Consider the following 12285-nt stretch of genomic DNA (forward strand, 5'->3'; position numbering starts at 1 on the left):
TAAATGTTCAGAAATATAAAACCGTGCACTTTACAAAATGCAAAAAGTTGTATCCTATGGCTATCATAGCAATGAGTCACAACTCGAATCTGTCAACTCGTGCAAGTACAATTAGTGGGAATACTAAAAGTAGTGGTCACGTGTGTTCAGTAATATGAAAACCAGGTAGTAGACTTCTGACAAATACAGTCAGTCTACAAAGTAGACGGTTGAGAAAGCCCATCGTGAAATGTTTCACAAGTGCTTGGGATGCAAACCACCTAGGACCAAGAGGAAACATGTATTGACCATATACAACGGAAATGCAGGCAGTCTACAAAGTAGACGGTTGAGAAATTCCATCGTGAAATGTTTCTGAAGTGCGTGGGATGCAAACCACATAGGACCAAGAGGAAACATGTATTGACCATATACAACGGAAGCATGTGCGGATGTAGCTCGCAAATTACGATTACAGTGGAAAGTTATAAATATAGCTAAAGATAAAATGTTCTAGGTTGTTAGGCTGCGTCATTTCCGCCTTCAGTTTCTTCTTACACAATCGCCGTTTAGATTCTTCTGCTGGGAGCGTCTTCAGGATCTTCTGGCGTTCCTGGTTAGCTGACAACTGCCAATGACCGGCGTCACGTTCACTTACAAAAGGAAGGGAGTTGTCCTGCCCTTGTTCTGAGGAAGTGGCTTCATTGGGGATAATTCTTCCTGCTCCTATTGCTGGCCATGGTCAGTCGACAGATAACAAAACAACTGATCAAGAGAGGGATAATGTTTGTCAAAAGATTATTAGCATGCCGCAGAGATAGTTTCCTGGTCGTTGCTCGCATTTCTCGCGGACCGTGGGTGCGTATTTACTTCATTGATGGAGGGATGAAAGCGGGGGGGGGGGGGGGGGGGGCGAAGCCACGAGACTGTAAGGTTATAGCCGTTGTCTCTCTGGGATGCCTCAGCCTCAACGGCTTCTCGAGCTTACTTTCTATAAATGTTACTTTCCTTTGGCCTTAGTTATTCTGATGTTCCTTGCCGCAGATTTGAGACTGTTTTAACCGCATGTGGCGTTCGTTCCGCATGTATTCATTCTGACAAAGACACACACACTTCACAGACTCCCGCAGTGTGGAGAGAGCTGTCGTCCGTTTTGCGTCGGAAGAAAGTCTAGTTTGTTCTGACTGAAAACTGTGGTCTTTATACCACTTTCCTAAAGAATTTTCTTTACGCGATCAGTAACACTGGAAAAGAACGGCAGCCTAACATTATGAGAAGGCGGCTCCTCGTCCTTCTTATCAGCATAATATTTGAAAGTCATACCTATGGACAAACCATCATAGTAGTTGGCCTCAAATCTCACCTTCAGAAATTCAGCTCTGATTACAAGTTGTTATTGTAACTGATGCAGAAGGCACGTAAAGACAGTTTGTCGAGCCCTGCTTATTTCTGGGCTGCGTGGTTGTGGGAAGTGGAATCTAAATATTTCTTTCTGCTTGTACTCTTTCTATGCTAAATCTCCCATTTTCAGTTCTTTTACGGACCAACATATGTAGTAACGTGATTTAAGAAATAGTGGATTATGTAATGCTCTTCTTTACTATGCGGCCATGTAAAAAATCTGTCATCCGCCCAGTGGAACCAAAAAAGAGGCTGCTACTGGCGACAAAAGTGAACCCGTAGTAACAGCGTTGTGTTATTCACATAATTCTCATTTGTATTTAAAATTGCTGGATCGTAGACGAATTCTATCTGATCACACACATCTGGAACAGCTTTGTCCCCTATGATCACAATAGCTGCTTCTAGGATATTGGTAAATAAAGATTTCAGTTACAAGCTTACAAGAATGCCATATCTTCACCATTCGTAAAACTTCTAAAAAGGGATGATTCGAATCTTTCACAAAAGTATTACTTCTTCCAACCAGATGTCATAGTTGCCCCTCCCCCTCCCAATTTCCTACTAAAAAATAAGTTGCAGATTTAATTCTATTCACTATAGCTCTCAGTGGACACCCTTCTTAGTGTACCTTCGATACTCATATATGCCAGCTGAGACATCAGTTTGGGGTGTTAACATTCTTCGTAATAGAGCTATTCATTATGGAGCGTGAAAGCAGATATTTCCGTTTTCGAACGATTCTGTCTGTGGGCTTACTTTTTAGAATCAAATACGACCCTTTTCTTTGACTGTTCAGCCAACAGATCCTGAAGAACATTCGAGCAGAGGGTTCCGAACATCGATTGTGTGAGAAGAAATTGAAGAGTAGCGTGCCTAACAACGTAGATGATATTACAGGGGTTGGACAAACATATCAAATGTGGCGCTAAATTAGATTTGTCTGCTATCTCCCTCCTGTCCAGTTCCACATGTGCGCGGAACCTACTTCAAGCCTTCTTCCAGTTTGCCCAACATAAATCGCATCACGTGCAGAACACGCCGATCCGGATACACCTGATTCCTGCACCTGCTTGTATTTGCGAATGTTAATAATTGCCAGATAACCAAACCTATTTTCTGTGGAAAACGCCACATTAATATTCTGTTTTCTAATAATTATAGCTATGCTTGCGCCGACAGCATTGTAACACGGTAAAGCTACAAAATTTTTTTCTCCGACGCCTAAAGTCGATGCTTATGTAAGAGTACATTGCAACACCAGCACGATAGGGATGGAATGGCGCTAGAAGTCGTTAACTTGGTTGCAAGCGGTGACCTCTCTAACGGTGGCTCTGCCCCAGTAAGATATCTTCCTTCGCTGTCTACCTCACATCTTGCAATCTCTTCGTACCTACGATACAGCTTTGCGATTGATCAACATCTATTTATTTGTGAGTCGTCAGTCTTCTGGCTAGTTAGATGCGGGCCGCCACAATTTTACTCTTCTGTGCTAACCTTTTCATCTCAGAGTAGCACTTGAAACATACGTCCTGTGTTATTTGCTGGGTGTATGCCAGTATCTGTCTTCCACTACAGTTTTTACCCTCTACAGATCCCTCTGGTACCATGGAAGTTATTTCGCGATGTCTTAACAGATGTCCTATTATCCTGCCCCTTCTTTTTGTCCGTGTTTTCCAGATATTCACCGAGCGAGGTGGCGCAGTGGTTAGCACACTGGACTCGCATTCGGGAGGACGACGGTTCAATCCCGTCTCCGGCCATCCTGATTTAGGTTTTCCGTGATTTCCCTAAATCGCTTCAGGCAAATGCCGGGATGGTTCCTTTGAAAGGGCACGTCCGATTTCCTTCCCCATCCTTCCCTCACCCAACCTTGCGCTCCATATCTAATGACCTCGTTGTCGATGGGACGTTAAACTCTAATCTCCTCTTCCTCCTCCTCCTCCTCCTCCTCCTCCAGATATTCCTTTTCCATTCCAATTCTGTGGAGAACCTCCTCATTCCTTACTGTGTCAATCTAATTCTCGACGTTTTTCTGTAGTAGCACCACGTCACATATGCTTCCATTCTCTTCTGTTTTGGTTTTCCCACAGTCCATGTTTCACTACCATACAATGCTCCAAACGCACATTCTCAAAATTTATTCCTCAAATTAAGGCTTTTGTTTGATACTAGTAGACCTCTCTTGCCCAGGAAGGCCTTTTTGCCAGTACTACTTTATTTTGTTTCTTTTTACGTTCTAGTTGCTCCGCCCATCGTGTATTATTTTCCTTGAATTCGTTTACATCGTGATACCTAATTCTGATGTTAAGTTGCTGTTTGTTCTCATTACTTTCGTCTCTCAATCCATATTCTGTACTTCTTAGTCTGTTTATTCCGTTCAATCGATTTTGTAATTCTTCGTCAATTTCTCTGAGGATAGCAATGTCATCAGGGAGTGAGTCTTATCACTGGTATCTTTTCACCCTGCGTTTTAATTACACTCCAGAAACTTTCATTTATTTCCATTATTGCTCCGTCGATATGTAGATTGAACAGTAGGGGGCGAAAGGCTACATCTCTTACACCCTTTTTAATCCGAGCACTTCGTTCTTGGTCTTCCACTTTTATTGTTCCGTCTTGGTTCTTGTATATACTACCCGTCTTTCCCCTAATTTTCTCGAACGTATTTTACATTGTCGAACGGTTTTTACAAGTCGACAAATCCTACGAACATCATCATCATTTAAGACTGATTATGCCTTTCAGCGTTCAGTCTGGAGCATAGCCCCCTTATAAAATTCCTCCATGATCCCCTATTCAGTGCTAACATTGGTGCCTCATCTGATGTTAAACCTATTACTTCAAAATCATTCTTAACCGAATCCAGGTACCTTCTCCTTGGTCTGCCCCGACTCCTCCTACCCTCTATTGCTGAACCCATGAGTCTCTTGGGTAACCTTGCTTCTCCCATGCGTGTAACATGACCCCACCATCTAAGCCTGTTCGCCCTGACTGCTACATCTATAGAGTTCATTCTCAGTTTTTCTTTGATTTCCTCATTGTGGACACCCTCCTGCCATTGCTCCCATCTACTAGTACCTGCAATCATCCTAGCTACTTTCATATCCGTAACCTCAACCTTGTTGATAAGGTAACCTCAATCCACCCAGCTTTCGCTCCCATACAACAAAGTTGGTCGGAAGATTGACCGGTGCACAGATAACTTAGTCTTGGTACTGACTTACTTCTTGCAGAAGAGAGTAGATCGTAGCTGAGCGCTCACTGCATTAGCTTTGCTACACCTCGCTTCCAGTTCTTTCACTATGTTGCCATCCTGTGAGAATATGCATCCTAAGCACTTGAAACCGTGCACCTGTTCTAACTTTGTTCCTCCTATTTGGCACTCAATCTGTTTATATTTCTTTCCCACTGACATTACTTTCGTTTTGGAGATGCTAATCTTCATTCCATAGTCCTTACATTTCTGATCTAGCTCTGAAATATTACTTTGCAAACTTTCAATCGAATCTGCCGTCACAACTAAGTCATCCGCATATGCAAGACTGCTTATTTTGTGTTCACATATCTTGATCTCACCCAGCCAGTCTATTGTTTTCAACGAATGATCCATAAATAATATGAACAACAGTGAAGACAGGTTGCAGCCTTGTCTTACCCCTGAAACTACTCTGAACCATGAACTCAATTTACCGTCAACTCTAACTGCTGCCTGACTATCCATGTAAAGACCTTTAATTGCTTGCAAAAGTTTGCCTCCTATTCCATACTCTCGTAGAACAGACAATAAATTCCTCCTAGGAACCCGGTCATATGCCTTTTCTAGATCTATAAAGCATAGATACAATTCCCTGTTCCACTCATAACACTTCTCCATTATTTGCCGTAAGCTAAAGATCTGGTCCTGACAACCTCTAAGAGGCCTAAACCCACACTGATTTTCATCCAATTTGTCCTCAACTAATACTCACACTTTCCTTTCAACAATACCTGAGAAGATTTTACCCACAACGCTGATTAAAGAGATACCTCTGTAGTTGTTACAATCTTTTCTGTTTCCATGTTTAAAGATTGGTGTGATTACTGCTTTTGTCCGGTCTGATGGAACCTGTCCCGACTCCCAGGCCAATTCAATTATCCTGTGTAGCCATTTAAGACCTGACATTCCACTGTATTTGATGAGTTCCGACTTAATTTCATCCACCCCAGCTGCTTTATTGCACTGCAATCTATTGAACATTTTCTTCACTTCCTCAAATGTGATCCTATTTCCATCATCATTCCTATCCCATTCTACCTCGAAATCTGAAACATTGCAGATCGTATTTTCACCTACATTGAACAACTCTTCAAAATATTCCCTCCATCTGCCCAAGGCATCCACAGGATTCACCAGCAGTTTTCCTGACCTGTCCAAATGTCCAAAATACTTGTCATTTCCTTCTTACCTCCCTTTCGAAGACTGCTAATTACACTCCAGAATGCTTTTCCAGCGGCTTGACCCATAGTCTCCAACCTGTTTCCAAAGTCTTCCCAAGATTTCTTCTTGGATGCAGCAATCATCTGTTTGGCTTTGTTTCTTTCTTCAACATAACTTTCTCTGTCTACCTGAGTTCTAGTATGTAGCCATTTTTGATACGCCTTCTTTTTCCTTTTACAGGCTGCCTTGACTGTGTCATTCCACCAAGCCGTTTGCTTCATCCTACTTTTACACACTACCGTTCCAAGACATTCTTTAGCCACTTCTAGTGCTGTGTCCCTGTACCTTGTCCATTCCTTTTCCAATGACTGTAATTGACTACATTCAACTAACTGGTACCTTTCTGAGATCGCTGTTATGTACTTGTGCCTGATTTCCTTATCCTGAAGTTTCTCCACTCTTATCCTCCTACATATGGACCTGACCTCCTGCACTTTCGGCCTCACAATCCCCGTTTCACTGCAGATTAAATAATGCTCTGTGTCATCAGAGAATCCCCTGAATACACGTGTATCCCTCACAGCCTTCCTGAATTCCTGATCTGTTATTATATAGTCAATGACAGATCTGGTTCCCCTGCCTTCCCAAGTATACCGGTGAATGTTCTTATGTTTAAAAAAGGAGTTTGTGATTACTAAGCCCATACTGGCACAGAAATCCAAGAGTTGTTTCCCGTTCCTGTTGGCGTCCATATCCTCTCCAAATTTACCCATAACTTTTTCATACCCTTCTGTTCGATTTCCAATCCTGGTATTAAAATCACCCATGAGCAGAACACTGTCCTTGTCCTTTACTCTAACAACTACATCACTGAGTGCCTCATAAAAACTATCCATCTTATCTTGATCTGTCCCTTCACAATGCAAATATACCGACACAATCCTAATTTTCTTGCTAGACACTGTCAAATCTATCCACATCAGTCGTTCGTTTACATACCTTACTGCAACTACGCTGGGTTCCATTTATTTCCTGATGTAAAGCCCTACACCCCATTGTGCTATTCCTGCTTTGACTCCTGACAGGTAGACCTTGTATTCTCCCACTTCTTTCTCACCCCTTACCCGAATGTCACTAACAGCTAAAACGTCCAGCCCCATCTTACTTGCAGCCTCTGCCTTTCTACCTTCTTCCCAGAGTAGCCCCCATTGATATTAATGGCTCCCCATCTCATTACCATTTGTTTGCCAAGTCGTATCTTAGGAGTCCCTGGTTTGTCAGTTAGAGGTGGGACTCCGTCACCTCTGAAGGTCCGAGGCATTTTGCTCTGATTGTTGCCAGCATCATATTTAAAGTACCAGGGAAGCAGGTTGCTAGCCTTGCTTGCCCCGAGTCCCATTGAGTTTTACCCCTAACGGTTGAGGGACTAACCGGTGGATTTGATAGTCTTTGCCGTATGAGCACAAAGGTGACCACGACTCAGAATATGTCCGAGATGCCAAGCCTTATTCCAAAGTCGCTGGTATCCCGACTGTCGGGACCACTTACTTGGCCACTCATACGTTGCCCGTGGTTCATGAACTAGGACATGACTACAGGAACCCACACCATGAACCACAACGAACGTGTTATGATTTTTCTGCAGACTTGCTTCTATTATCAGCTGCGTTAAAACTGCCTCTTTGGTGCCTTTACATTTCCTAAAATCAAACTGATCGTCATCTAACACATCCTCAGTTTCCTCTTCCATTCGTCTGTATATTATTCTTGTCAGCAGCTTTGATGCATGAGGTGTTAAGCTGATTCTGCGGTAATTATCGTACTTGTCATCTTTTGCTGTCCTTGGAATTGTGTGGATGATGATTTTTCCAAATGTCTGATGCTGTATTGCCAGTCTCATGCATTCTTTGTTGCCACTTCCCCAATGATTTAAAAAATTGTGGCGCAATGTTATCACGTTTGCTTTACTTGCTCTTAAGTCTTCCACAGCTCTTTCAAATTATGACTCTTATACTGGATCCCCTCTCTCTTCTTTGTCGACTGTTGTTTATTCCTCTATCACGTCGTCAGACAAATCGTCTCCCTCATGAGAAGCTCTCGGTGTACTCTTTCCACCTATCCGCTCTCTTCTCAGCATTTAACAGCGGAATTACCACTGCCCTTGTTTTTAATTTCACCGAAGATGAAACTTAATAACCAAGTTGCCATCACCGCCCCATCCCAGAACTTTGCAAAAACTGGTTACCATCATTAATCTTGTGACCATCTCTGTTCTTCTTGAATTTTAACTGTTGGTAAGGAATGTTAAACTAATGCAATATTTAATATGTCGTTTGTGAAATAAAGTCTGGCTATATTGTACTTAATGATTTTAGTTTCAAAGTAGTTTATATCCCTGCCCATAGTCAGAAGGAATAGAAAGTCCAGTGAGATCTACTCTTAACCAGCACCGGATCTTACGAAATGACGCGTTACCGTAACTATACCAATCAGATCAACCCGGTGAAAAGCCTTGAAGAAATACGGTCTCGCAGTTTGTTATCTTCTATGGAGAACAGGCCGCGTGATCGCTATCCAACTTCGTCATAGTTACCTGATCTTGCTACTATTTTTCAGGAAGAATGGTATAAGATTCTCTTGAGAAAACACACAGCACCTGTGTTTGTCCATTCCGAGACGACTGGAAGTTGTTTTGAATGCCAACTGTTGTCCTACACCACGTTAGGCCTAGTAATCTGTTTTGTTCATGACGTTTTCGTATTTGTGTCCGCCGGCGTACCGGCGTCCTGGCGCCCCCCCCCCCCCCTCCCTCTCCCCTTCCCCCCACACCCACCACCGGCCATCATTGAAAAATGCGACGAAAGCCAGACTTACATAATATATATAGAAATTTGGATACAGAAACACAAAAGGAAACTAACAGTGTTTCCTGCCATGAAAAGTGTTCCGCAATATGCAGGGAACGAAACTGTGCTTGCACGACTAGTTGCAGGTCGTGATGTCTTTGTTGAGTAGTAAAAAAGACACTGCTGTGAACTGGCATTTTTTCAAGCTTGCGTAATATTACGATGGTCACATTAATGTCAGAATCGTCCAGTAACCACTTAACAGGGGGTAGGTGGCAGGTGGCAGCAGTAGAAGTGGCGGGTGTATAAAGCGTGTCAGGGCGGGGGGACGCGGAAAACAGAGCAGTCGTCGTCGTAACGCGGAAATGGAGCAATTTGTCTGACGTCCAAACGGCAGCTATGATAAGTGGCGTTCGAGCAAAGGTTGGAAGAAATTCTGAAACGGCTAAGTTTGTGCACTGTTCGTGTGCCATAGTGGTTGAAGTAAACCGTACATGGAAAAATGGTGCTGTCGCAAAACTTGGGCCGAGGCAGCTGCGTTGCATCACGGGCCATAGATGACAGGTATGAACGACGACTGCGGAGATGTGTGCGGGCGAATAGAAGTGCAGCTGCTGAGCAGCTGACCGCCCAGATGAACCAAGGAGCTACCAACAGTGTCTCCTCAACAATTTTTGGGGGAAAGTTGCTGCGTATGGACCTCCGCAACAGGCGCCTGTTTCATGCAGCAATGCTGACTGCTGTTCATCAGCGACGAAGGCTGGAATGTACACACCAATACCGAACTGGACTTACGCTGAGTGGCGACTTGTGGCGTTCCCAGATGAATTACATTTTGTGCTCCATCGGACAGATGTCCGTTGGCGTGTACGGCGTGAAACTTCTGAATGCAAACATCTTGTATCAATCGTCGGGAGGGTCCAGCCCGGAGGACAGATCATTGTGGGCTGGGGAATTTTTTCGTGGCATCCCCTATGTGAAGTTGTCATTATGGAAGGAACATAGGATCATCGTGCTTCTGTCCATCTGTCCTAGGGTCACATGCCGACCACTAAGTGGAGTTCGTTCTTCCTCGGCACGACGTCATCTGCCACACTTCATAAAGCTCGCAGTGATGATTGGAAGCGCACCAGGATGAGTTTACCGGACTCCCCTGGCCAATAAACCCAATCGAGAATCTGTGGGTCCACCTCGATCGGCCTGTTCGCTCCATGGCTCAGCAGCCGAGATATCCAGCGCAGCTGGCCACGGCTTTGGAGTTGGCTCGGCCCCACGTCCCTGCCCGCACTTTCCAGAACCTCATTCTCTTCCCATACGTCTTGCATAAGTGCGCACTGGAAAACGTGGTTATACAAGCTTTTGACAGGTGGACACATTAATGTGACTGGACAGTGTAACTGCCAACTGAAACACTGCATTAGAAAGTCTGGAAACAATTCTCCATCTACATGGATACTCTGCAAATCACATTTAAGTGCCTGGCACAATTCTCTATTATTCCAATCTCGTACAGAGCGCAAAGAATGAACACCTATATCTTTCCGTACGAGTTCTGATTTCCCTTATTTTATCGTAGCGATCGTTCCTTCCTATGTAGGTCGGTGACGAAATATTTTCGCATTCGGAGGATAAAGTTGGTGATTGGAATTCCGTGAGAAGATTCTGTCACAACGAAAAACAATGATGTGCAGCCCAAATCCTGTATCACGTCTGTGACACACACTCCCATATTTCGCGATAATACAAAACGTGCTACCTTTCTTTGAACATTTTCGATGTACTCCGTCAGTCCTATCTGGTAAGAATCCCACACCGCGCAGCAGTAGTCTAAAAGAGGACGGACAAGCGTAGTGTAGGCAGTCTACTTAGTAGGTCTGTTACATCTTCTAAGTGTCCTGCCAATAAAACGCAGTGTTTGGTTAGCCTTCCCCACAACATTTTCTGTGTGTTCCTTCCAATTTAATGTGCTCGTAATTGTAATATCTAGGTATTTACCTGAATTTACGACTTTTAAATTAGACTGATTTATCGTGTAACCGAAGTTTAACGAGTTCCTTTTAGCACTCATGTGGATGACCTCACACTTTTCGTTGTTCAGGGTCAACTGCCACTTTTCGCATCATTCAGATATCTTTTCTAAATCGTTTTGCAGTTTGTTTTGATCTTCTGATGACTTTATTACCCGATAAACGACAGCGTCATCTGCGAACAACCGAAGACGGCTGCTCAGATTGTCTCCCAGATCGTTTATATAGATAAGGAGCAGCAGAGGGCCTATAACACTACCTTGGGGAACGCAAGAAAACACTTCTGTTTTACTCGATGACTTTCCGTCAATTACTACGAACTGTGACCTCTCTGACAGGAAATCACAAATACAGTCACATAACTGAAACGATATTCCATAAGCACACAATTTCACTATGAGCCGCTTGTGTGGTACAGTGTCAAAAGCCTTCCAGAAATCTAGAAATACGGAATCGATCTGAAGTCCCTTGTCAGTAGCACTCAACATTTCATGTGAATAAAGAGCTAATTGTGTTTCACAGGAACGATGTTTTCCTAAACCCATGTTGACTGTGTGTCAATAGACAGTTTTCTTCGAGGTAATTCATAATGTTCGAACATAATATATGTTCCAAAATCCTGCTGCATATCGGCGTTAACGATATGGGCGTGTAATTTAGTGGATTACTCCTACTACCTTTCTTGAATATTGGTGTGACCTGCGCAACTCTCCTGTCTTTGGGTACGGATCTTTCGTCGAGCGAACGGTTGTATATGATTAACTATTGAGCTAATGCGTCAGCATACTCCAAAAAGAACGTAATTGGTATACAGCTTGGACCAGAAGACTTGCTTTTATTGCCTTAATTTTAAGAGCATTAAATTTTTAAAAAGAAGCCGTCCCGTGAACGATGCAGTTTGATCATTAAGATAACGAATTTCCATCTGGCTCTAGTGAAGGCGGAGTATCAAGCACGGTCTGCGAGAGTAGAGGAAGAACCTTGGCGTATAGCGGTGTGGCCGTATGTTGTGGGTTCTCGGGTTAAAAACTAGCGACCTTCACCCACTAACTCCCGTCGGCACCACGGACGTCTCGTTAGGAGTGCAGCCGTTAGTTGAGCAACATTCGAAAGTTTCTCTGAAAACGTAAATATTTCCCAGTCACTGGTTCTATTAGTTTTGCTGTATCTAGATGACGAGATTACTTATTCTGCATTAATTTGAATCTCCCATACTGTTAAGTAAACTGAACCTGTACTGTAATTACACGCTCCACGTTTCTCTTTTTTTTATCTGACACACACACACACACACACACACAATTTGTGAAGGCAAGCTACAAGCGGCTTCAATTTCTTACCAGCGCTAATGATAGGTTTACTCACGAGATACCAATCGGGCTGTTGTGTTTTTTTTTTTTTTGTCTTTCTTAATACCTTAGTGTCACAGTAAATAGATTTATTATGTGGTATACAGGAAAAGCGACACATTAAAAATAATGAGCTGCTTACTAGAGGTGCTTTACGAGTCTTGTAACTATGTTATCTCCCGGTATTTATTGCCGAGGCAAACGCACCCACCAGCTGGATTAGTAATGAATCCTGCAGGGCGATCTATTAAGAGGGCGAGTAG

The sequence above is a fragment of the Schistocerca nitens genome, chromosome 5, assembly GCF_023898315.1.
Source record: "Schistocerca nitens isolate TAMUIC-IGC-003100 chromosome 5, iqSchNite1.1, whole genome shotgun sequence".
NCBI classification, from domain to species: domain Eukaryota; kingdom Metazoa; phylum Arthropoda; class Insecta; order Orthoptera; family Acrididae; genus Schistocerca; species Schistocerca nitens.